The sequence below is a fragment of the Pristis pectinata genome, chromosome 14 (assembly GCF_009764475.1).
Source record: "Pristis pectinata isolate sPriPec2 chromosome 14, sPriPec2.1.pri, whole genome shotgun sequence".
NCBI lineage: Eukaryota > Metazoa > Chordata > Chondrichthyes > Rhinopristiformes > Pristidae > Pristis > Pristis pectinata.
This window is the reverse complement of record NC_067418.1, coordinates 42,963,321-42,990,254: the sequence shown is the minus strand read 5'-3', so window position 1 is coordinate 42,990,254 and position 26,934 is coordinate 42,963,321. Positions and strand designations below refer to the sequence as shown.

The 26,934-nt window shown below is 43.8% G+C and overlaps 1 protein-coding gene across 1 annotated transcript in view; it reads right to left on the bottom strand.

The window, feature by feature from the left end:
- LOC127577713 (dual specificity protein phosphatase 8-like) overlaps positions 1–26,934 on the bottom strand; it is a 178,835-nt gene that overhangs the window by 106,278 nt on the left and 45,623 nt on the right. The gene's annotated exons all lie outside the window — the stretch shown is intronic.

Here is a 26,934-nt window from a genome sequence, read left to right as displayed (position 1 = left end):
AAAGCAAAGGCAGCAAATAGTAACACTAGAGGGATTCTCATTGTGATCAGACATTTTAAATATCACTCCCTCAGGTTAAACATAGAACAGTACAGCACCAGACAGGCCATTCAACCCACAATGTTGTGCCAATCTTTATGCCAATTTTTTACTAGGTGTCCTCCTCCTGTGTATCATGCATATACCCCCATTCTCTTCATATTCACATGTCTATCTAAAAGCCTCTTAAACTCCACCAAACTGCCTGCTTCCACTACTACCCCTGGTAACCCATTCCAGGCACCCACCACTCTGTGTAAAAAAAAAACTTGCCCCTTATGTTGCCTTTAAACTTCCCCCCTCTAACCTTAAAAGCACCTCCTCTGGAGTTTGACATTCCTACCCTGGGGAAAAGATTCTGATCATCTACCCTATTAATGCCTCCTATAATTTAAAAAACCTCTATCAGGTCTCCCCTCAGCCTCTGACACTCTAGGGAGAACAACCCAAGTTTGTTCGACCTTTCCTCATACCCTCTAATCCAGGCAGCATCCTGGTAAACCTCTTCTGCACCCTATCCACAGTCTCCACATCCTTCCTACAAAGGGATGACCAGAACTGCACACAATACTCCAAGTGCAGCCTGACTGAAGTTTTGTATAGCTGCAGCATGACTTCCTTATCCTTGTACTCAACACCCCTACCAATGAAGGCAAGCATGCCATACACCTTTACCACCTTATCCACTTGCGTAGCCACTTTCAGTGAACTATGAACCTGGAGCCCAAGATCCCTCTGTATCTCAATGTTATTAAGGAGCTTACCATTAACTGTATACTTTATCCTTTCATTCGACCTCCTAAAGTGCAACGCCCCACACTTACCCGGATTAAATGCCATCTGCCACTTCTCTGCCCATATCTGTAACTGATCTATTTCCTACTGTATTCTTTAATAGTCCTTTACACCATCCACAACTCCACCAATCTTGGTGTCATCTGCAAACGTGCTAATCCACCCACCTACATTTTCATCCAAATCATTGATAAATATCACAAACAACAGATGTCCCAGTAAAAGTCTTGATTTTTTAATCTTTTGGCAAAAAGGTTCTGGCTCCTTATTTATTGAAGCATTGCTTGAAAATATTATTTTGCAAAAGAGCTTTCTATGATGGTATACACAACTGCTACTATTACAAACAGTTTCATATCCAAAAGTCTTGCATGCTTTGACCACTGAATATTTACATTCAAGCAAATTAAAATGGTAGCCTTTAAGATTAAATGCTTAAACAAATTCATAACATTCCAGTGGAAAGACTGTAACACACACACTAAGTTGTTTTCAATCAACTTTATTATTACAATATTAGCCATTTGATTACAAATGGGTCAATTATTTCCCTCAGTCATTGAATGTTCTGGGTACTTTTAAGTCTGAGCATTGGTAGAATGTTCTGGTTATTTATACGGCTGAGCAATAATAATCAGCATAAACAATTAAGGGCATCCTAATGGACAACCTGACAGCAGTTGACGGTACCAACATCTGTGCACGTGGCAACAAATGAAAAATCTCAAGCAGACCAGTTGGCAAACTTGCTTGGGAGTCTCAAGTCTCAAGTGACCATAAATCTGAAGCGACATTTATTCATTTGCTTGTTTCGCTTACTTCGCCTTCATTGAAAAGCGAAAGCTTATGCTCCCTGACCAGTTAACTCTTCCAAGCTTTTTTTCATTCCTCCTAACCTTGTAACTTCCCAGCTTCCAAGTCCTCAGTGTTCAAAGCTCAATGCACCATCTTACATTCTGTCGGTAGTTTACAGCCTCAGAACCAGAGAATTCCCTCCTCCCATATTTCCACATTCCTACAATTTATAGCCTTGTCATCACCATATCACTTTTGCCTTTTATATCTCATCTTCAGTGGAATCCTCCATTGTGACTTTTGACCCTTTACAAAGATTTCTCAATTGAAAAGAAAACACAACCAGCTTGAAGCCATTTGCAAGGTGTTAATATTTAAACAGCTGTTTAAAGTACAAGCAAAACAGAAATTAACAGCTCTGCATATCATGGTACTAGTAGAGGTGTTTGATGTGGAATGGCATTTGCAGAATTACATCATTTAGCAAGAAATAAGCTTTAGTTTCCTGAAGTTAATAGTATCATTGGCTTAGCCAGATCTGCTGAATTTCGCCTTAACACTTCTCATCCATTGTTGCTGGGTGGGAGTAGGGCACATAACAGGGGGAGTGGGATGGTGCAGATGGACAGTAGTATTCTTTTTTTCCAGTTACAATTTATATTTTACAATAAGGTGTAGTGGTTGAAGGGGACAATGCATTATTAAAAGGAAACTCAGTTTAAAAAAAAAACATGTTACAAGGTTTTACAGATAAAAATCAAAGGAATATTTCTGATAAATGAAGATATTTGCATTTTTGCTGCAGTTACAAAAAAATTTCTATTTTTTATTTAAAAATTAACACTTTCAGACAAGATGTCAGTGGAGCTACAAACAGCAAAAATAATCAAGATTTAAATACGTACATTCTTTCATCACTTTAACACCTTCATGACTGAAGTTAATGGGGATAAAAACACAGGAGAGATGCAAGAGGGGCTTCTGACTCACAATCGTCCATTTTACATTCACCCACAAAGTCAAAATTATCTCAAGGTCATGGTATTCAAGTTACAATAGGAGTTTTTAGTAATGGGACTTGATAACCTTTGCTTAGTCAATGCATTCAGTGCAAATCTGACAGATCTCCAGAGTTGCTACACTGACATTAAAATCAAGATGGCACAGGAAGCCATCTTCAATTACAATGACCTGATGTCACCTTGGAATGAAGTTAACAACACGGGAGCTGACACCACTGCAGGAGTGTATACAAATCAATGTAACCATTCTCAACTTGCTGCAGTACAGCACTATTTAAAACTTGATGACCACAGCCCAGGAAAGAAACGAGACAGAGCCTTGGCTAAGTCAATGCAATATGCCTTGTAATCTCCAGGCAAAGGCGACGTGGGGGGGGGGGTGGAGAAACGATAAAATTATCTGATTGCTGTGCGAAGCTGGCTGGGAGTGATCATCTTTTCCCCTGATGATCAGAGTAATCAGATGAGCAGTCAAGAGCAATTGTCTCAAATGAGGATTGCTCACTCTGTGCCTCAACTTATGGCCAATCCTGGTGGAACGATAAGGCCCCAGGCTTTACCTCTGTCCTGTGTGGAGTGATCCAATCTCACCTGCAGCAGTAAAGTGGATGTTATCCTGCTCCCGTCCATTGTTCCAGATCCCAATCCAACTCCCCTGTCCTGTCTCAAGCTTCAACATTCACAGTCACACAGCACAGGAACAGGTTCCACGACCCACCAAGTCTGTGCTGACCATCAAGCATCCATTTACATTAACCCCATTTTATTCTCCCACATTTCCATCAACTCATCCCGGATTCTACCACTCACATAGACAGTAGAGGTAACTTACAATGACCAATTAACCTACCAACCCTTCTGCCTTTGCCCACTGACATACACACTCACCACCCTCCCTTTCTGCTTTCCAAGCCCATCGCTGACTCCTTTGAAGATTCTATTGTCCTCCTCCAATATCCCTCACTGTCTCCTCTCCCTCTGGCAGGGTGTTCCCTCTCATCACCAGGAAAATGCAGAGGCGTGCAGAAAGGCAGATTATATGCTGCTTCACAGGCCCTGGGTTTGGAAACTGACCCGGCGCCAGGATGCCCGTGCATAGAGGAACAGTCCACTGCTCGACTGCACACAACAGGACATCAGAAGGTAGGATCTGGATTGCCTGTGATGCAACCACAATAAAGTGGCTTACACGCACTCACTATCAAAAATCACTCTTGATGATGGCAAAGGTTTTGCCTGTTCAGGTGAAGTACAGCAGGAGTTCCTTTAGTATGTTAACCAAAATTCATTTAAGAAACATGAACAAAACAGATCAACTCATTATCTATCTCGCTGGTATTTGGGGACCTCGCTGCTTGTAAATTCGTTGTCACATTTGCCTGCATAACAGCAACCACGTTCAAGAAGTCATTGGAATGTCTTTACTGAAGCAGTGAACAGTGTTATGTTAATGTGTGTCAAAGGACAGAAGGAATTATCCAAAAGGAAATCATTTGAACAAGATAGTAGAGGAATGCTGGTTATACTATAAAAATTAGATTTCTTCTCTCAGTGAATTATTTTTGGTACGTTTTTATGATTGAAATGCAGCAGCAATGTGTGCACTGGGAAATCTCCCAAATAAGTAATGTGATAAATCAGTAGAATTAGATTCTATTAGTGATATTGGTCAAAAGGATAAACATTGGGCAGGCCACTCAGAAACTTCCCTGCTGCTCTTCAAATGTTGCTACGGGAATTTTTTTTCTTATCTGGAAGAGTAAAGAAGGCCTCAATTTAGAAGTCGCATCTAAAAGAATGTCCTTCTGATAGAGCAGCACCCCCTCGGAAATGGACTGAAGCTTCAGACCAGATTCTGGGTTCAGGTCCATGACTTTCTGGCTTGAAGACTGTACCATCAGTGAACCAAGACGAGAGGTTGGAGACAAGAGACTGCAGATGCTGGAATCTGGAGCAACAAACAATCTGCTGGAGGAACCCAACAGGTCGAGCAGCATCTGTGGGAGGAAAGAAACTGTCGACGCTTTGGGTCAAAACCCTGCATCAGGACTAGAGGACGGTTGGATGTCATCCATACAGCTGATCCGTAACGCGAGTTATTTCTACTAGAAGGGTTAAGGGGGAAAATGATTTCCCATATAGTGCAACAACTGAAATCAATACAACCAAACCGGCAGAACTTCCTGGATTCCTGGGAATACTTCCTGAAACAATACACAATAACAAGTCCACAAAGTTAATCAAATGTAATCCACTTCACTAACTTCATGGGGATGGGGTGATCTGACAAATGGCCTGATCTGTCGGCGGGGTGGAAGGTAGTAAGTAATTAATTAACCAGATCTGCAACATTTTAAAACATAGAACATTACAGCACATTATTGGCCCTTCGCCTCAATGTTGTGTCGACATTTTATCCTGCTCTAAGATCTATCTAACCCTTCTCTCCCACATAGCCCTCCATTTCTCTATCATTCATGGGGCTATCTAAGAGTCTCTTAAATGTCCCTAATGTATCTGCCCCCACCACCTCTACAGGCAGTGCATTCCACACACCCACCACTCTGTAAAAAAAAAACTTACCCCTGATATCCCCCTTATACCTTCCTCCAATCACCTTAAAATTATGTCCCCTTGTGTTAGCCATTGTCGCCCTGGGAAAAAGTCTCTGACCGTCCACTCGATCTATGCCTCTTATCATCTTGTACACCTCTATCACGTCATCTCTCATCCTCCTTCTTTCCAAAGAGAAAAACCCTAGCTCACTCAACCTATCCTCATAAGACATGCTCTCCAATCCAGGCAACATCCTGATAAATCTCCTCTTCACCCTCTCTAAAGTTTCCACATCCTTCCAATAATAAGGCGACCAGAACTGAACACAATACTCCAAGTGTGGTCTAACCAGAGTTCTATAGAGCTGCAACATCACCTCGCGGCTCTAGAACTCAATACCCCGACTAATGAAGGCCAACACACCATATGCCTTCTTAACAATCCTATCGACCTGCGCGGCAACCTTGAGGGATCTATGGACGTGGACCCCAAGATCCCTCCACACTGCTAAGAGTCCTACCATTAACCTTGTATTCTGCCTTCAAATTCGATCTCCCGAAGTGTATCATTTCACACTTATCCAGGCTGAACTCCATCTGCCACTTCTCAGCCCAGCTCTGCATTCCATCAATGTCCTGTTGTAACCTACAGCAACCTTCTACACTATCCATAACACTACCAACCTTTGTATCATCAGCTAACCTACTAACCCTCCCTTCCACATCCTCATCCAAGTCATTTATAAAAATCACAACGAGCAGGGGTCCCAGAACAGATCTCTGCGGAACACCACTGGTCACTGACCTCCAGGCTGAATACGCTCCATCTACCACCACTCTGTCTTCTATGGGCGAGCCAATTCTGAATCCACACAGCCAAGTTTCCCTGGATCCCATGCCTCCTGACTTTCTGAATGAGCCTTTCATGAGGAACCTTATCAAACGCCTTACTAAAATCCATGTACACTACATCCACTACTCTACCTTCAATGTGCTTTGTCACATCCTCAAAGAATTCAATCAGGTTCATGAGGCACGACCTGCCCCTCACAAAGCCACGCTGACTGTCCCGAATCAGCCTATGCTTCTCCAAGTGCCCATAAATCCTGTCTCTAAGAATCTTCTCCAGTAATTTGCCCACCACTGAAATAAGACTCACTGGTCTGTAATTCCCAGGGTTATCCCTACTCCCTTTCTTAAACAAAGGAACATTTGCCACCCTCCAATCATCTGGCACTACTCCTGTGGCCAGTGAGGACAGAAAGATCATTGCCAAAGGCGCAGCAATCTCTTCCCTCGCTTCCCATAATAACCTTGGATATATCCCAGGACTTATCTATCCTAATGTCTTTCAAAAGTTCCAGCACATCCTCTTTCCTCACGTCGACATGCCCTAGCATATCAACCTGTCGTACGCCATCCTCACAAACGTCAAGGTCGCTGTCTCTCTGGTGAATACTGAAGCAAAGTATTCGTTAAGGACCTCCCCTCCCTCTTCCGACTCCAGGCACGTTTCCGCTTTTATCTTTGATCGGTCCTACCCTCACTCTAGTCATCCTCCTATTCTTCATATGTGTAGAACGCCTTGGGGTTTTCCTTAATCCTACTTGCCAAGGACTTCCTATGCCCCCTTCTAGCTCTCCCAAGTCCATTCTTAAGCTCCCTCCTGGCTACCTTGTAACTCTCCAGAGGCCCTGTCTGAGCCTTGCTTTCTAAACCTCAGCTAAGTTTCTTTCTTCCTCTTGACAAGATATTCTACATCTCTTGTCAACCACGGTTCCTTCACTCTACAATCCTTACCTTGCCTCAATTGACACACCAGCTATCCAGAAACCCCCATGCAAATGTTTCCTCAAACAATCTCCACATTTCCTGCTCTGCACTTCCCCAACGAACATCTGTTCCCAATTTACGCTCCCAAGTTCCTGCCTAAGAGCATCATAATTCCCCCTCACCTAGTTAAATACTTTCCCATATCGTCTGCTCCAATCCCTCTCCAAGGCTATAGTAAAGGTCAGGAGTTATGGTCACTGTCCCCAAAAATGTTCTCCCACCGAGAGATCTGAAACCTGATCAGGCTCATTGCCTAATACCATGTCCAGTACAGCCTCTCCTCCCGTCGGCCTGTCCACATACTGTATCGGAATCCTTTCCCCTAACAAACTCCGTCCCATCTATCCCCTTTACACTAAGGAGGTGCCAATCAATACTAGGGAGGTTGAAATCACCCATGATAACAACCCTGTTATTTTTGCACCTCTCCAAAATCTGCCTCCTGATCTGCTCCTCAGTGTCTCTGCTGCTATGGGGGGTCTGTAGGATAATCCCAACAGAGTGATAGCTCCCTTCCTGTTTCTGACTTCCACCCACACTGACTCAGTGGACGATTCCTCCAGGACATCCTCCCTTTCTACAGCTGTGACACTGTCCCTGATCAGCAAAGCCACTTCCCCGCCTCTTTTACCTCCGTCTCTGTCCCTTTTGAAATATCTGAACTCTGGAATATCCAGCAGCCATTCCTGCCCGTGCAACAGCCAAGTCTCTGTAGTGGCCACCACGTCATAGTTCCACGTACTTACCCATGCTCCAAGTTCATCAGCCTTGTTCCTGATACTTCTCAATTAAAGTAGACACACTTTAACCCATTGAACCGACTGCAATTTTGCCCTTTCAACTGCCTATTCCTTCCTCAGTCTTTCTACACTCTGCAATCTATTGTACACTAAATGAACCAACCTCTGACCTATCACTCGGTTCCCATCCCCCGCAAACTAGTTCAACACCCTCCCAACAGTTCTAGCAAACCTGCCCGCAAGAATATTGGTCCCCTCCAGTTCAAGTGTAACCCGTCCCTTTTGTACAGGTCGTACCTTCCCCAGAAGAGATCCCAATGATCAACAAATCTGAAACCCTGCCCCCCTGCACCAATTCTCAGCCACACATTCATCTGCCAAATCATCCTATCTCTACCCTCACTGGCACGTGGCACCGGCAGCAATCCAGAGATACTACCCTTGAGGTCCTGCTTTTCAGCTTCGTACCTAACTCCCTATATTCCCTCTTCAGGACCTCATCTCTTTTCCTTCCTATGTCATTGGTGACCAATATGTACGACGACCTCTGGCTGTTCACCCTCCCCCTTCAGAATGCTGTGGACCCAATCAGAGACGTCCCTGACCCTGGCACCGGAGAGACAACATACCATCTGAGAGTCTCTTTCACATCCACAGAATCTCTTGTCTGCCCCCCTTACTATGGAACCCCCTAACACTACCGCCCTCCTCTTCTCCCCTCTTCCCTTCTGCACCACACAACCAGGCTCAGTGCCAGAGACCTGGTCACTGCGGCTTCCCTCTGGTAGGTCTTCGCCCCCCCCCCCCCCCCCCCCCCCACCATCAGTATCCAAAGCGGTATACCTGTTATTGAGGGGAACGGTCACAGGGGTACTCTGCACTCCCTGCCTATTCTCAGTCCTTCACTTGACAATCACCCAGCTACCTGCCTCCTGCAGCTTTGGAGTGACTGCCTCCCTGTAGCTCTTATCTATGTACTCCTTGTTATCCCGTAGGAGCCGAAGGTCATCCAGCTGCAATTCCAGTTCCCGAACACGGTCTGTAAGGAGCTGCAGCTGGATGCACTTTGTGCAGATGTAGTTATCAGGGAGACTGGATGTCTCCCAGAACTCCCACATCTCACAAGCTGAACATGCCACTGACCCTGGAGCCATTCTCACTACTCTGTCCTGGCACTAAAGGGAACATCAAAGCAAAGAAAGAAAGGAACTTACCAGAGTTCCATTTTCTTTGGAAGAAGCAGCAAGTAATAATATAATACAAGAGGGTATAGGAGGCTGTGTTGCATTTAATGAGGACACTTTCAACTCTCAGGGTCTCGTTCCAAAGCTGAAGAAATCCACATCCAATCTGGGGCATAGCCACCAAAAACACTTAAGAACCAGAGGCTCCCAACCCCACATTGGTCTAAGGGTTTTTAACAATTAGCTTGCAATTGGTGGTAAACAGCCAATGGCCTTCCAGCCGAAACATATGTCCATGACTAAGTGCTGCACACCAGCGCCCTCCAAGGTCCAGGAGTACACACTCCAAGAGATTCTTAAGTGAGGTGGATCCTACACAAAGGACCAATCGAGAAACACCAGCAGGCAAGACGACTGCCTAATTCTTTGTGACATTTCCGAGATTCTTGTCTGTACTTTTGAGCTATTTAAGGAAATTTCATACCATTTACATCCAGAAATGTATTTATTGGATAAATACTGACTGCAATTTCTGCTTTTGCATGTTTTTCACTTCCTTTTTTTTTAAAATATATGAAATAAAGCATTTCAGTCTTTGCAGAAATAGTGGTTCTCCCAGAATGAGGGTAACCGATCGCAGTTTGGGAATCAGATGTTGGAGATTTGACTGCAAAAGCAATAATGGGGGGAGGGAGAGGGACTGTTCTGTTCTCCTTTAACATTAAGCTGAAGGAACTACACAACAAAAGGTACAACGCCAACCCTTTTGAAAGGTGTGGGGCAAAGAGTTGCGGAATGAATGACTTTGACATTCTCAACACTCGCGTAATATGAGGAATGTAAACAGAAGGCAAGTTTAGACTCATCAAAGTGTTTTCTAATAATGTGCATCCAAAGGCATGCATTAGTCACTTCACTCACAGAGACCTATTCATCACATTACACTTACTCATGACTGGGAAAACCTTAATTACAGAGTGACAACAATTTAATATAAAACTTACCCCTCACTGAGCAATTAACTTTTAGATTTCCAATTTGGAAAAAAAAAGTGTTGCAGCAAGTTGGCAGTTCTGGTGTGAGGTAATAGTGGGTGCTTGAACATTGTCCTCAGTACCTATACACCAAGGAAAAGACCCGGGTTCATTTTGGGGGAACTGCGGGAAGGAGTACACATCTGGGTAGATGTGGGCTAAGCTACGATGTTTGTTCCTACTCTTCCTCTGGAGCAATGTCCGACTAACACTTGCCATCCATGATTGGCGTGTGAAGATGACGGACAGCTGCCAATCCTCGCAGAGACGACCCTAGACAAGATTTTGTGTTGTCAGGTCTGTCATAGAGAGAACACTAGGGAGGAGGTGGGGTGGGGGAATGGGTGACAGTGAGAAATGTATATTCCAGACTCAAATTGCCAATATTAGGAATAGTACCACATGGAAACAGGCTCAACTGGTCCATGCTGAGCAAGAGTCGCATCCAATTTAGTTCCATTTTCCCGCATTTGGCCCATATCCCTCCAAACCTTTCCACATACCTGTCCAACTGCCTCTTAAATGTTGTTAATGCACCTGCCTCAACCAGTTCCTCTGGCAGCTCATTCCATATACGGACCACCCTCTGGGTGAAAAAGTTGCCCCTCAGGTTCCTATTAAATCTCTCCCCTCTCACCTTAAACCCATGCCCTCCAGTTCTTGATTCTCCAACTGTGGGAAAAAGACAGTGCGCATTCACCATATTTATACCTCTCATGATTTTATACACCTCCATAATATTCACTGAGTCAGTGAAAAAGTGGTTCAAGTAAAAGGTGTGGGAATTTCAGTAAGAACTGGAATAGCAAGAAGAGGAAGAGCAAATCAAATGAGGAGCAAGCATACACTCTGTGATGTTTCTCCTTCTGAGGTGTCACACTTATTCACTCGTCTTTGCTCAACGCTTATGGAAATCTAATTTCAATGCTTTAAGAATCCAGCAACATTTTCAGGGATTGCAATGAGCATGAGCAGACATGATGGAATTCACCAGTGAAAGGGTGGTCCCTGGTGAAATTAGGAGTAACCCTGAAGTGGGAGCTGAGGTGGAGTGGACTTAGTGGGTGGGATCTGGTGTCGATCATTGCTGCTTTCACAGTTTTGTTGGGGCTATCCATAAAATAGCCCAGGCTCCTTCAATCCTGGCAGCAGGGTTAGAGACAGTGTGGGCCAATCTCAGGTGAATGTGGACTCAAGTCAACTAGACTGACAGTCTAGGGCTCTACGGAGAAAATACTGATCTGCAGCGGAGCAGCTTTTGTAGTAAGATGAGGCATTAAATTGAAGCTCTCTTTATAAATTTTATGCACTAATTCAAATAAGAGTAGACAAGCAAAAAAAAAACAAACTGCTGGAGGAACTCAGCGGGTCAGGCAGCATCTGTAGAGGGAAATGGACAGTCGATGTTTTGGGTCAAGACCTTTTCTTGCCAGTATCCAATGTCTAACCATCAACCAATAACACTGACATAGTTTTCTGGCTACTGTCCCAGTTTTGTAATGGGACCCTGCCGTCCCTAAAATGGCTGCCACATTGCCAACAATAGTGATTAAACATCAAAAATGTTTCATTAGCTGTAAAACACTTCGGGATCTCCTGAAAGGTTTTATATTAGAGCAAATTCTTCTGTTTCTCTTCTTTGAAGGCTGAATGCAAGAGCTTGTCACAGGGATGAGAACATTTGGATTCCACGGCATAAATGCTGAGAGCAGTCTTGGTGTTTCCCAGAACCCGCAAACACCAGCAGCAGGTTCTGGGAAACACCTCTGGTCAGTTAAAAAAGGTCATAATGAACTCAGCAGCAGAACAGAGGGTGTAGCCTGCCCTGCTCCAGATCCAAAGAGTGCAAAATATTTTATGCTCAATGGTGAGACTAGCCTCATTGTTTGTCTGAAAAATTCAACAAGCTGTGGGCTCCTTCAGTCGCACGTGGGTGCCCTTTAAAAATTAATTATAGCTAGACATAAAACAACTGATAAAAAGTGGTTTACTCCTCTTGTAAAATCACTAGGAAAAGTGATCCCTTATGGGATGACCAGTCTGGCTCAGTCTGATGAAGGGTCCCTCATTGGAAGTGTTAACTGTTTGTTTCCATAGATGCTACTTGACCTCCTTAGTTTTTCCAGCATTTTCCATTCTCTTTTCCTATCCCTTACCTGCAAGTCTAGCCTGCCGGGCAAGTCCCACCATTAACAACTCATTACACAGACTTTACTGTGCTGATAACTGACCCCACTAAGCCATTTCGACTCATCCTATCACAGACACTCTTTGTTCTGCACATCCCTCCCTCTTCTTCTCTCCTACTGAAAATCTTCTTGCACTTCTTCCTCAGGTCATTGACTCAACTAGTCGACTGTTTATCTTAACACAGATGCTGCCTGACCTGCTGAGTTTTTTTTTTGTTTCAGATTTCCAGCATCTGCAGTTTTTTCCTGATTTTCTAGCTTGGAATACAATTCACCATGTCACTAGTTTATATTCCCAATCTCAAGTGGTGCACTCGGGCAACTTCCCTCCTAGAAGTCCTCTACCCTTCTAGCTATGCATTTTCCAGTTTCCTCCCCTGAGCACAAGGACCTCCGCTTAGGGCATCCTCAATGAGGAAAACTGGCTGTGGAATTACTCAGTTGTAGCCAGAGGGATTTCCACAGACTTTCCAAATGGCCTCTAATTCCTCAGAAGGCTAAGCAAATTCGGCATGTCCCCAATGACCCTCACCAATTTTTAGGATGCTTTCTATGGTGCATCTATATCTAGATGCATTGTAGCTTGGTATGGCAACTGCTCTGCCCAAGATCGCAAGAAATTGCAGAGAGTTATGAACGTAGCCCAGTCTAATCAGGGAAACCAGGCTTCGCTCCATTAACTCTCTCCTTGCTTCCCGCTGCCTCGGGAAAGTTGCCCACATAATCAAGGATTGTCCCACCCTGGTAGTTCCCTCTTCCCCCCCCCCCCGCCCCTTTCTATCGAGCAGAAGACACAAAAGCTTGAGGACATGTACCACTACGCACAAGGTCAGTTTCTATCTCAAGGTTATAAGACTCTTGAACAGACCTCTTATACGATAAAGACAAACTCAATCTACCTTGTCATGGCCCTTGCACCTTTCGTCGAAACCCTGCATCAGGATTCCTGACAGAGTATTCTGACCCAAAATGTCCACAATTCCTTTCCTTCTGCAGATGCTACTCCAGCCGCTGAGTTCCTTCAGCAGATTGTTTGTTCTTCCAGCATCTGTAATCTTTTGTCTCTCCATTGAGGAAAACCACCCTGCTCCTACTCCTTCTGAACTCTATGGAAACGGGACTTGGGCAATTTTTATGAGTAGCCAGTGTCCTTCTGAAAACTCATCCCAGCCGGTGAGGCCAGACGATGAGTGGTACAGGCTATTTGATGGGAGTAGGCATCACAGGCAAGACTGACACTGATAATAACCCCATATCCACATACCAGAGATGGTCACCAAAAGCACAATTGGGAATGTGGACTTAGACCAACTTAATCCTGAGTGTTGAATCCTTGCCCCAAGTGTCTACAGTTCCTGTTGGGAAGACGTATTTTAACATAGGTGGGCAATGGAACCTGGTTTCTTTTGATCTAAATAAGCCGATAGCATTGCAAACAATTGCCCTCACCTACTCAGCAGAGGCGAATTTTTGCTCTCTGCTCCAGACTTTTATTTTTCGATATTGTCGGTGTGCTACCTGAGGTAGAGTTACCAAGCATACGTGATCATTCATTATCTGGGTGAGATCATGCTAATATTCTCCTCAGAGCAAATTAATTTGGCTCTGCTCTGTTTGACGGCAAAGGATTAGTCAGCTCGGTTGATCTGATATGACAATGAAAATAAAGGCACTTCCTCTTAGACCCTGGGAGGTAGTTAATAACCTATGAGATAATTATTGCCCCAGGCACCAAAGGAAAGACTCATTGTTTTCATTCTATGAGAGCGTGCTTGCCCTGACTACAGAGTTGAGTGTAACAATCATTTCTGTAGCACAGGAGATAGGGCAACTGCAATGGTACTGATTGATCACATGATTAGAACTTTTAGGATCCCTCTGTGACAATGATGAATTGTTATCATGCAAATGAATGATTGGGAATTAACAATGATATGGAAAGCCTGGTACTTCATGCCCAGGTTGGTAAAGTTCCCTACAGAGCTATCACAATAGCTTGGGAGGCCAATAGCTCCTACCACACACACACATGGTTGATCCAAGTATGAGACAGTGCTACGTGTGGCCACTAAGCTCAGGGAACAACGGGAACAGGGACGTCTAATGCCTCATGGTCACACAGCAAACGTTGCTGGAAAAGGCTACATTGAAAGGTGGGTACAACAGGACGAGGCTGCTCCTCTGCAGAATCCAGAGCATTAACCATGCCAGTTAAGGGATGACCATATGGGAGAGGCATTGCCAAATCAGAGTCAAATCCCAGGGATAGAGTCACAGAATCAGCCATTTGGCCCATTAAACCAGTTCTGTCATTGTTTCGGCCACAATAAGTTTACTTTTTTTTAAAAAATTCCAATTATTGCCCTTCCTCCAATCATTTTCATACCCTCATTCCCCAACGAAGTTCAGGCTGCCCCGGGTAATGAACTGTTTTTACAGACGTCCATAAGTCGATTTTGTCCATAAGACAAAGTACACAAAAATCACTCGATATGATAACCATCCCTTCACAGTATTGTAATGAATGGCATCAAAACCACAGATAAAAAAAAAACAATTATTAAAGTGAAAGAGAAGGAGAGGAAGCTAGTTCTACCATTCATAGGAATGAATGCATGTCAATATTTTGAATTTAATAATATTACGAGAGCTAGTCTGTACGTACAGGTGTCCGTAAGTTGGGCATCTGTAACCCAAGAACAGCCTACATCTTCCTCTTAAATACCCCAACTCGTAGCAAAACAATGGCTTTCTGGGTCAGAGGTAGTTAGTGAGAAAGATGCATGGCAAAAGGACTTTAGGATTAGGAACAGGTGATGTGAGCTCTGAAACCTCGCTCATTATTCAACAACATCATGACCGAATTTCTTCCTCAAATCCATTTTCTCACCCAATGCTCCATCACATTCATGAAACTCTTTTTTAAAAGTTCTACTTCACAGCTGTGGAATCTTCCAAGATGGAAGAAATACATTTGTGCCAGGACTGCTTTCTGATCTGATTAGTCCCACTCTCCCATGTGTGAATGAGTAAGGTCTATCCAGCAGCACTTTAAAGAAATATCTTGGCTCTCATCAATAGTTCCTGATCGGTAAAGATCACTTTTAACCATTCTTTAAAAAGATAATTAACAGATAATACAGGCCAACTGGGAAGTGACCACCCAATACTTTTCATAATATTTTGGAAATTGCAGTTGCTCGCTTGTGTATTAGTGAGACAGCTCACAGCATATGGCTTAAAGAACACCAGAAAGGAAGATGTCAGAGAAATGCTCCTTAAAAGCCAAATAAGAGAAACTTTCAGCAACAGCAACTGCCCTCAGTTCTCGAATTACTTAGTCCTCTCCACCTTGCCTCCTTTAAGAAACTCTTAAAATTTACCATCCTAAGTCTTTATTTATCATTTCGAATGTCATTTCTTTTGGCTCAGTATCAATTATTGTGCTTTCATTATGGTCTTTGACAGGCACTAACTACATGGAAGTCGGTCACTCTTTTATTGCCTCTCTCAAGGCTTCTGGACTCTCCCAATAGTGCAAGGGATTCACTTCAATTTTGCATAATGGGTACAAAATGGATTATACTGAATTAGTTGGTCCTTACATACAAAGTCAATTTTCCTTTTCATGTCTCAAAATCAGGAAAGACACCCACACTAGACTCCAGAGGTGTATTATGGACAACTGTTCAATATCATCCATTTTATATTTCATCCAAGATTAAAAAACCACCCCCTCACATCCAACTGCCATTCTCTCTGTGAATAGCATCTTTTGAATGGGTTCCATTATATGAATCATTCCTTCATGCCTTCTCCACATTTCTATTCGCCCACCTGGGACTGAATGTGCTGGAACTGACTCAGCCTTGCACCCCTGTCACACTCAGGAGTCCCGTGGAGAGGCAATCAAAGGAATTGATTCCAGATTTGAGATGTTCTTGATCCCAAATAACAATGAGGTGGAGGATAGGAAGGAGCGAGAGCGAGAGCGAGAGCCCAGTGACATGGTGTCATAACAACAACCTTTCCCTCAATGTCAGCAAAACAAAAGAGCTGATCACTGACTTCAGGAAGCAGGGTGGAGTATAGGCCCCTGTATGTATCAAATGGTGCTGCGGTGGAGATGGTCGAGAGCTCAGATTCCCAGATGGAAACATCACCAATAGCTTGTCCTACCTAGTCCAGCCACGTAGACGCCATTGCCAAGAAAGCACACCAACACCTCTACTTCCTCAGAAGGCTAAGGAAATTCAGAATGTCCCAGTTGACCCTCACCAATTTTTACAGATGCACCATAGAAAGCATCTTATCCAAATGAATCACAGCTTGGTATGGCAACTGCTCAGCCCAAGACTGCAAGAAATTGCAGAGAGTTGTGGACACGCTCAGTCCATCACAAAAACCAGCCTCCCCTCAACAGACTATGTATACTTGTCATTGCCTTGGTAAAGCAGCCAGCTTAATCAAAGACCCCTCCCACCCTGGACATTCTCTTCTCCCCCTTCCATTGGGCAGAAGATACAAAAGCTTGAAAACACACACCACCAGGCTCAAGGACAGCTTTCTATTCCACTACTATAAGACTATTGGACAGACCTCTTGTACTTTAAAGACGAACTCTTGACCTCACAATTTACCTCGTCATGGCCGTTGCACCTTTCTCTGCAACTGTAACACTATATTCTGCATTCTGTTATTGCTTTTCCTTGTACTACCTTGATGTACTGATGTTTTCAATGATCTGTATGGATGGCTTGCAAAACTAAGTTTTTCACTTTATCTTGGTACATGTGACAATAATATACCAATTCCATCCAGATTAATTTGCTCCCCCTCTCTTAACCCCAGCACCATACAAATAAAAGCACAATCTGACTGGTGTTGACAAAGGAACTTCAAATTATCTGTGGAAAGGGAGACCTACTTTACCTGGAGTCATCCAGCACAGAAACAGTCCCTTTGGCCTTCTAAGTCCATACTGATCATTACGCACCCACTCCCATCAACTCCTCTCATATTTTCCAATTCACTTACACAGCAGGGGCAACTTATCCTACTAACAGTGGCTGATTATCCAACCAACCTGCATGTCTTTGGGATGTGGGAGGAAACTGGAGCATCCAGAGGAAACACCCGCAATCACAGGGAGAAGGTGCAAGCTTCCCACAGACAGGACCAGGGGTCAGGATCAACCTGGGCCTCTGGAACGTGTGAGGCAGCAGCTCTACCAGCTGTGCCACTGTACCACCCACATTGTAGGATTATAATCTCTCAAAGACATCCTAAGCTTCAAAAGATATTTTTAAATTTTAATTGTTGAATGGTTTTCATCATCTGCAGGTATCTGATTTGATTTTCTTTCAAGAATTTCATCAATGTGATGGCATAAGTAGAAACCCACGCATACACAGATGGATTCTGCATTCCTACAAAGTTCCAATGACACAGTCTTGGCGTGGGAGATAAGGAAAAAAAAAGATGTCGTGCCTCAATGACGGGGAAGAAAAAACTGGAGTGTAGGTTAATCAAGGGCAATCTAACTGGTAGAGATAGTTCCAGAGGCTTAGGAATGGTTCAGCAGTATTATCTCTAATTATACCTATTGTGAGTTGGATTCAGCATCTCTTTAATCTCCCAGATGCTGAACATCTGACACTAACAGATCCAAATAAACCCTAGAAAACGCTGGAAACACAGTAGATCAGCCAGCATCTGTGGGAAGAAGAAAGAGTTAACATTTCAGGTCTTAGAACTTTTGCCTGAACTGTTCAAATGAAGACAATATAGTGGCCCATTCACATACCAGCCAGCATATCTTTGGGACGAGGGAAGAAACTCAAGCACTCAAGGGAAACCCATGTGGTCACAGAGAGGACATGCAAACTCCACATAGACAGAACTAGAGGTCAGGATTGAACCTGGGCTGCGGCTCTACTAGCTATGCCTCTTTGCTGCCCATTGTCCTGCTTCTTGGGTTTACAGTTGACAATTAGACTGAAAGTGGGCTACCCAACAAAACAGTGTAAACACTCTGTAAACCTCTGATTGTCTAGGGCTGTCTCTCTCACCTCTCAACGAAGTCTTTGTGTTACCACCAGTACAGCCTGACTACAGAATTAACTGAGTGGATAGAAACTGGTGTGCTTCCAGTGGTTGAGAGGTCTGCAATGAGGATCCCAGTAGGAGGACCCCATTGAAATTTACAGAATTCTTATATGGCTCGATGGGATGGAGGTTTCCCTTGGATGAGGAGTCCAGAACCTGGGGTCACAGTCTCAGAATAAAAAGGTAGGGTCATCAGGACCAAGATGAGGAGAAATTTTTCCACTCAGAAGATGGTGACAGTTTGGAATTTCCCACACCAGAAGGCTGTGGATATTAAGGAATGAAGAGATACGGGGATAGTCCAGGAAAATGGAGCTGTAGGTCAGTCATGATCTTGATCAAATGGTAGAGCAGGTCTGAGGGACCAGATGATCTACAGTTTGTATGTTTTTATGTAACCCTCTTCAGGGAGGGAGCTATGGGGTTGCATAATACACTTCCAGGGTACCAAGCTGAAACTAGAACTATCACCATTCAAGATTTGATTGTATAGGTGGATGCAAAGAAATCAAGACCTGAACTTGCACAGTAGCATTCGTGATCTTCCAACTGAGGTTCAGTTGGTTGGCAGCACTCTTGCCTTTACAGAGGGTTGGGGGTTTACAACCCACTCAAGAGACTACACCACATCTTCCAGCCCTGCACTGCTGCGCAGTGCTGAAGAAAGGCCAGCTGAAAGAAGCCACCTTCACACCTCTGAGGCTTTGCCTTGCCTGTAGTTGAATGCAACTATGGTCATAAAAACCAAACAGGTCCTGTCTAATGTTTATCCTTCAACCAACATCTAAAACAGATAAGCTGGCCACTCTCACCTTGCTGCTGATGGAACCTTGCGTGGGAGCAAATTGATTGTTGGCTTTCCAACAGTTCAATAGTGATTATATTTCAAAAATCGGCCAGGAAATACTAGACAAATGTTTATCTAATGGCTACCTCTGATCAAAATAATTTGCATGCCCCAGATTTGCAGATTAGCAATTTAAAGGATTGTTGATGGAAAACGAATAATACAGTAGATGCTGGAATTTGAAACAAAAACAGAAATGCTGGAAGAACTCAGTCAGTCAAGCAGCATCTGCGGAAAGAGAAACCAGTTAACGTTTCGGATCGGGGACTCTTCTTCGGACTGGTTGATTATTCTTAAGGAAGAGGACCAGCAACGTTGGCAGAGCCACAATCACTTGGGGAGGGGAGAGATGTAGAAAATGCGAGATTTAGTGAAGGTGGATGCGAACAATTACCTCAACCCCCAAATAAGTTTAGACCTGACGACCTGAAAAACCCTAATTCTACCTCGGACTATATTTCCCTCAATTTGCACTAATGTTGTCATGTTATTTTTGTTTATTTTGTCATACAAGTTATGTACAATTTATGTTAATTTAATTTTATGTAATTTATATTTGTCATGTTTGTAATATACTGTGCTGCTGCTGCAAAAAGTTAATTTTCATGGCATGTATACACTGAATATGTATGCTCAGGATGATAAGCTTGAACTGCAACTAAATAACAATGTTTTAGAAATCAATTCATCCTTATATACTGCATATTTTTTTCAAAAATTCTTGGAAATGAGAGCACCTTTAATAGTGGGTGAGAAAAGACTGTGGATAAGAAAGAACTTTAAAAGCTTATTTCCCCATACATCTAACAATCCAGAGACCCGAGTTCAAATCCCATCATGGCAAGATGTGGAATTAAAATTCAGTCAGTAATCCAAATTTTTTTTAAAAAAAAGAGCAATTAGTCTTGGTTATGACGACCACAGAACCATTGGTCTGTTGTGAACACTCACTACTGTAGTAGCCATCGGGGAGGAAACCTGCCATACTTGCTAGCCTGGAATATATGCAACTCCTGACCATCAGTAACCTGAAGTAGTCAAGTAAACCACTCTGTTCAGGGACGACTAGGGATGGGCTATAAATGCTGGCCTCGTCAGCAATGCCCATATCCTCAAAAACGAACAAGTAAAATAAAAACTCATACAATGAATAAGGACACACATTGGCTTTAACCTGATCACGGGCGCTTACTTTGATCCTCCTGCCAGTGAACCCACCCACGTGGAATGGCCTCAGTACTGGGATTCCAGAGCACCTGATGACTGCCCGAATGTTTGCCCAGGTTCAAAGGGCAGCCCTGTAGTGGTCCTGCAGGAATGTTCCTCTATAATCATGGTTATCAAAGTGGTGATCAGCCAAGGGTCATAGAGACATGCAGCAGGAAAACAGGCCCTTCAGCCTATCAAGTCCATGCCAACAATCGACCACCCATTTCCACTAATCCTAATCAACTCCCCCCACATTTCACACACCACTGGCAGTTTTACAATGACCAATCAATCCACCAATCTGCATGCCTTTACAATGCGGCAGGAAAGCAGAGGACCCGGAGGGAAACCCACACAGTCACAGGGAGAACGTGCAAACTCCACACAGGCAGCACTGGAGGTCAGGATCAAACCTGGGTCACTGGAGTCATATGGCAGATATGGCAGCAGATATGGCAGCAGCTTGACTACATGTAGCACTGTGTCACCAAATAATATCTGTAGTGTGTTGCAGATAACGTGGATAACAAGGAGAAGCCAGGCCCAGGGAGACTGGGGCAAGTGCAGGAGAGAGAGGTTAGAGCCTGGTAAAAGCACAGGAGAGGGAGAGAGACTGGTAATTGGTGACAGAAGAGAGAATGCAGATGCCGGAAATCTGGAGGAACTCAGCAAGTAGCATCTATGGAGGGAAATGAACAGTCAACGTTTCGGGCCGAGACCCTTCATCAGGACTGGCAATTGGTTTATTATTGTCGTTGTACCGTGGTACAGTGGAAACCTTTCATTTTCATGCCATCCAGAGAGATCATTCCATACACAAGTGCAAAAGATTGGCAAGTTGAGGACGACGACGCCCCTGAGATTGTGGAGAGCTTTGGAGAGACAAGCTTGGAGAGAATGGAGGGGTAGTGGGAGAGAAACCTAGGGAACATGGGGTAAAAAGCAAAACTGCAGGCCTTCAATTTAAGATACTACCCAACAGTCTCTCTGTACCTACTCTTATCAAAAATGTCCACAGGCCTCAGCAAGACTGCCCATCTTTGAGGCCAGTGGGACCTTCAGGTTGTCACACGTGACAGGCAGCACCTGTAATTGAACAGCACTCCCTTGGTACTGCATCAGAGCGTGCGTCCGGATTCTGTGCTCCAATTCCCCAGAATGGGCTCCTAACCTACAACCCTGTGACCCAAGGGATGAAAGCGATTCCACCGAGCCACGAACTGCAGCTCGACGCAAGTTAAGGCTCTGCTGTAACGTTAATGGGCCACGTCAATTTGGCTTCAGTGACTAATAATTGAAGGTGCAGTTCGGTAAACTGTGCACTTGAGGTCAACCCAACCCACAGAGTGACGCAATGCTACCATGTGCGCAAGGTGATGAGGTTCTGACACCACAAGGTGCCAGACCATGACTCAGCTGCAGAAAGAAGTAGAACGAGGAAAGAAAGCAGGAAGCATTTTCCCCAACTGTCAGAATTCCCCCAGAGGGGCTTCCCATGTTGAGAATCTCACCACTCTGCTTAGGCAGTTCACTCTTGTGGATGCCCTACTCTTGATTCAATGCCCATTTTCCTCCTCCCTTCCACCCAATTCACTTGGGTTTAAGCACAAAAGATCCTATTAAAATCTTTTACCTCAGCAGAGTAACAGCACCAATCACATTCGCAGAAAGGAATTGCGCAGTGACCAATTTTATTGGCTCCTGATGCAGCAAACCTATGTAAGAAGAATCTTCAGCTTATTGGACTTTGATTATAGGGATTTAAAAGCCTAATACTTCCTGTGCACTGTGCTCGTACAAGTCTCCGTGTAAATTTACTGTTTACACGTACACATGCAAACCATCTTTCCCACCAAATATGCCACACTTTATATCAGATGAACTTTAGACTTATAGAACACAGAACAGTATAGCACAGGAACAGGCCTTTCGGCCCACGATGCTTGCGCCGAACATGGTGCTAAATTAAAGTAAATCTCTTCTGCCTGTATGTGATCCATATCCCTCCATTCGCTGCATATTCATGTGTCTATGTAAAAGCCTCCTAAACACCACTATTGTATCTGCCTCCACTACCACCCTTGGCAACTCGTCCCACCACCTAACAGTTTTTGTGTAAAAAGAAGCTTGCCCTGCACATCTCCTTTAAATTCTCCCCCTCTCACCTTAAATGCATGTTCACTAGTATTTGACATTTCTACCCCAGGGGAAAGATTCTGACTGTCTACCCGATCTGTGATTCTCATAATTTTTATAAACTTCTATCAGGTCTCCCCTTGGTGTCCGACACTCCAGAGAAAGCAATCCAAGTTTGTCCAACCTCTCCCTATAGCTAATACCCTCTAATCCAGGCAGCATCCTGGTGAATTTCTTCTGCACTCTCTCCAAAGCCTCCACATCCCTCCTGTGATGGGGCGACTAGAATTGCACACAAAACTCCAAGTACAGCATAACTGAAGTTTTATATAGCTGTAACATGACTTCCTGACTCTTGTACTCAATGCCTCAACGACTTAATAAGGAATGAACATTATGGAATTATCCATTGGCACATGAAGGCAAGCTGAAGGAGAAGGGGTCATTTAAATGACAGTCCAATCCAAGAATATCGTTAGTACTTGGGACATCCTGCAGATATGTCACTCCTGCATAGGGCTTGCAGTTTGAAAACACTGGGCCATGAACCTTGTCAATTCTGAGTCAGGAGATCTGCCAGAGAGGCTGTTGCTCCAGTGCAGTGCTGGGGGAGTACATCGCTGTCACAAGTAACATCTTCCAGATGAGATGTGGAAGGACTTTTAAAAGGTCATCACTGTTATATACAAAAAGGGCAGACAATTTGTGCACAGCGAAGTTGCACATTGCTACAACAGCCACAAACTATTGTAGTGATTTAGGTTGAATGATAAACACTGGCCAGGGCTCTGAGGAGCACACACTTGCTCTTCCTCGAATAGTACCCCGCAAAGCAGAAAGGCACGTGAGCTTTTAGTGTGCTCCAGAGGTCTCGGTGTTCATCTTGTGATGGAGGCATACACAATGAGTCAGGGTGGTGATATGGATCATAGATTATCCTGGATGAAGCACCAACCTTAAGCCCACAAATGGTTGAAAATCTGGCTTAGATACTGAGTTGGTTCCACAACACAGAGTGCAAGCTGGAAGCTTAGCAAAGCAGCTGAGCAAAAAATACATTTCGACTCCCCAGAAAACAGGAGGGGGAGAAAATCTAAAATAATAAAATAAATAATGGAGATGAAAGAATGGGGATGTACAAAGTGTCCAAAATTTATTTTTTTTTAATTTAAAATAATACTGTGTTTATTTTGAGTATTAAGATTTATATAACAGGAATAAAGCTTGTCCCACCAGAGAAACCACTTAGCTGGTATAATATTGTTACATCATCACAGTGTGTGAGATCTGGAAACGTTGGGATAATCCATAACCCCAGGGAGGGTGGAATTTCCCCAGACCTCCCAGCAATCTCAGGATTAGCACAGTAGGCCTCAATGGTTTGGCTGCCTTTTATTAAGACAACATCATTAGGTTACATACTTAAAGCCAGATAATGGCTGTTGCTCCCTCATCACTGTAGCCCAGCTGGTACACACACTATCCAATATTTCACAGTGCCACATGAACCGGCGGAGGCCAAAGATTGTGTGCCCCCGAGCTTGTGCTAGCTGATTTCAGATGCAGGAAGGATGAGACTATTGGCAGCAATGTTGCTGAATTAGGTAGGAGGAAGAAAAATAAATTGAGCTGGGTACTCCTCAGTGAAGTAGGGTTGAAAACCTCTGGGTAATTTGTAAAGAAAATCAACTGCTTAAATTGCAGGGTCCAAATTAAATGCACCGCTGCATATTTGGTGGAAAACAAATGAAGAATTTTGCTTCAAGACAGATGAGTGAGGGGTGCAGTATCTGTAGCCACTGGCCAGAGGTTATGGCAAATGAAAAGCAAAAAATAAACTACAGATGCTCACCGTGAATATAGGATTGAAAAATCAAGAAACTGCAGATGCTGGAAATCCAGAGTAAAAACAGAAAATGCCAGAAACACTCAGCAGATCAGGTAGTGTCTTGTGAAGGAGTACAAGAATGTCCTCAGAGCAAGACTTTTTTGACAGTACTGAAACTTTAACTGTTTCCTTTTTCCCGACGCTGCCCAAGCTTGCTGAGTGTTTTCCAGCATTTTCTGTTCTTACTGGTGAGACAAGTCCTGTGGTCCAGGAGATGTCATGTTTAAATTCCATTCTCTAAAAAGTGTATTTTATAATACCCTGTTCTACTGGATGTTAATTGAGGTGAGAATTAGGATGTGGTAACTGTTCCGAGCTGCAGCAATCCTCCAAAGTCAGCCCAGAGACTGGGAAAATGAGGATTGCTCTCCAGCACACTGCAATTCAAATTTGTAGAAAACACATTAGGACACTAAAACAAATTGTGTGCACCTTCAAATCATTTCCTTTGAACACTTCAGTTTGTTATTAAAAACTGAAGGTGGAAAAGAAACACTGGTTGACTGACAGTCATGAACATCCAGTCATGTGACAAGGAGCTTTTTTTGCTTCCTCATTGGTTTGAGTCATAGAATCACAGCACTGAAACAGGCCCTTCGACCCACGAACTTTGTGCCGACCATCAAGCACCTATTTACACCAATCCCAGGTGGCAGCATGCCAAGAGGGTAGACATGTCAGTGCCCAATGGATGGAATAAGAGGATGGACAGGTGGGGCCAGCAGGTTCAGGTGATGATAACCTGCTTTGAATACATTCAAGCGGCATTGACAACCAAATGCCAGGGAGATGCCAGATCATTGTTCTTGGTGCAATTCATTCTCTGGTGACCCCTGCTGGATGTGCAGAAACAAGAGCAGGATTTGGGTTCAGCAGGTGTGTTTACATGACAGCATTGAAAAAAAAGTAGGCCATTTGGCCCTTCAAGCCTGCTGTTATTCAATAAGATTTGACCAATCTTCTGCCTCGAGCACCATATTCCTGCCCTATCCCCTAACTCATCGGAATCCAGAAATCAATTGACCTTAGTTTTCAACCAATAAGTAAGTCGCCACAGCCTTTGATGTTGAGAATTCCAAAGATTCACCACTCTTTGAAGAAATTACCCTTTATTCCAGGCATCAGCACTCTTGTGTGAAAAACTTGGCCCGCACATCTCCTTTGAACTTTCCCCCTCTCATCTTAAATGCATTCCTCCAGTATTAGATTTTGACCCAGGAAAAAGATATTGGTTTTTCTACTCCATCTATGCCTCTCATAATTTTTTTTTTATAAACTTCTATCAGGTCTCTTCTCAGCCTCTGCTGCTCCGGAGGGAAAACAATCCAACCCTGTCCAACCTCTCCCCATAGCACATACCTTTAATCCAGGCAGCATTCTGGTAAACCTCTTTGCACCCTCTCCATGGCCTCCATGTCCCTTCCTATAAACAGGGCGACCAGAATTAAATAGAATACTCCAAATGCAGCCCCAACTAGAGTTTATAGAGCTGCAAGACAACTTCCTGACTTTTGAACTCAATGCCTCAACTAATAAAGGCAAGCCTGCCATAAGCCTCTTTTGCCACCATATCGACTTGTGCAGCCACTTTCAGGGAGCTATGGACTTGGACCCCAAGATTCCTCTGTACATCCAGTGCTGTTAAGGGACCTGCCATTAACTATATTACTGTCCCTTTACATTTGATTCTCCCAAAGTGCAACACCTCACACTTGCCCACATTGAACTCCATCTGACATTTCTCTGCCCATATCTACAACTGATCTACATCCCACTGTACTCCTTTTGGCAACTTTTCTACACTGTGCCACCAATCTTTGTGTCATCTGCAACTTACTAACCCAACCCATCCACGTTTTCATCCAAGTCATTTATATATTACAAACTACATTCCATAAAAAGATGTCAGAATGGCTTCCAAAGAAACCTTCCTTGTTGTTTAGACTCCAAATGGAGTCAAATACACAGGAGGATATCCTTCCAGCTGAGGGTTGTGCATTCCAACCTACTCATGCAAGTAGCTACTACAGGCAACAGCTTCATACCAGACCCATGCAGTAATTGCAGCCTGTCAAGGCTGTGCATCTATAAATGAAAACATTGCACATTTGTAACAGAGTGTTCCTACCCCTCTTCTCCACCATTGAAGCTGATTTCCTATCAGATTTAAAGACACCTATTCTGGGCCCACCAAAGTCAGCAAGAAACTTTGCTTTGTCATTTACCTTTTTGGCATCAGAGTCATTCTTGTGTTTTTTTTTTTCCATATGCCAGGAGCGTAACTAGTGAGAACAGGTTTGCAATACATCACTCCCCAAGAATGTTCAAGCAAAGGCTGTGGATGCTCCTTGTCCCCTGGAGCATGGACTAGTGGTAAACTGTGAACTGCAGCTTTCGAGACACGGAAACTTCCCTTCCACTGTATCTCATGTGTGCGCCTGTGCACTCATACTAACGAAAGGTTTACATTAAAATCACATGGTATATACACATCTCTGCATTTCCACAGAGCCTTGCTCCTGACGTCAGGAAGTCCCTAACTTATATGTCATAATGAATA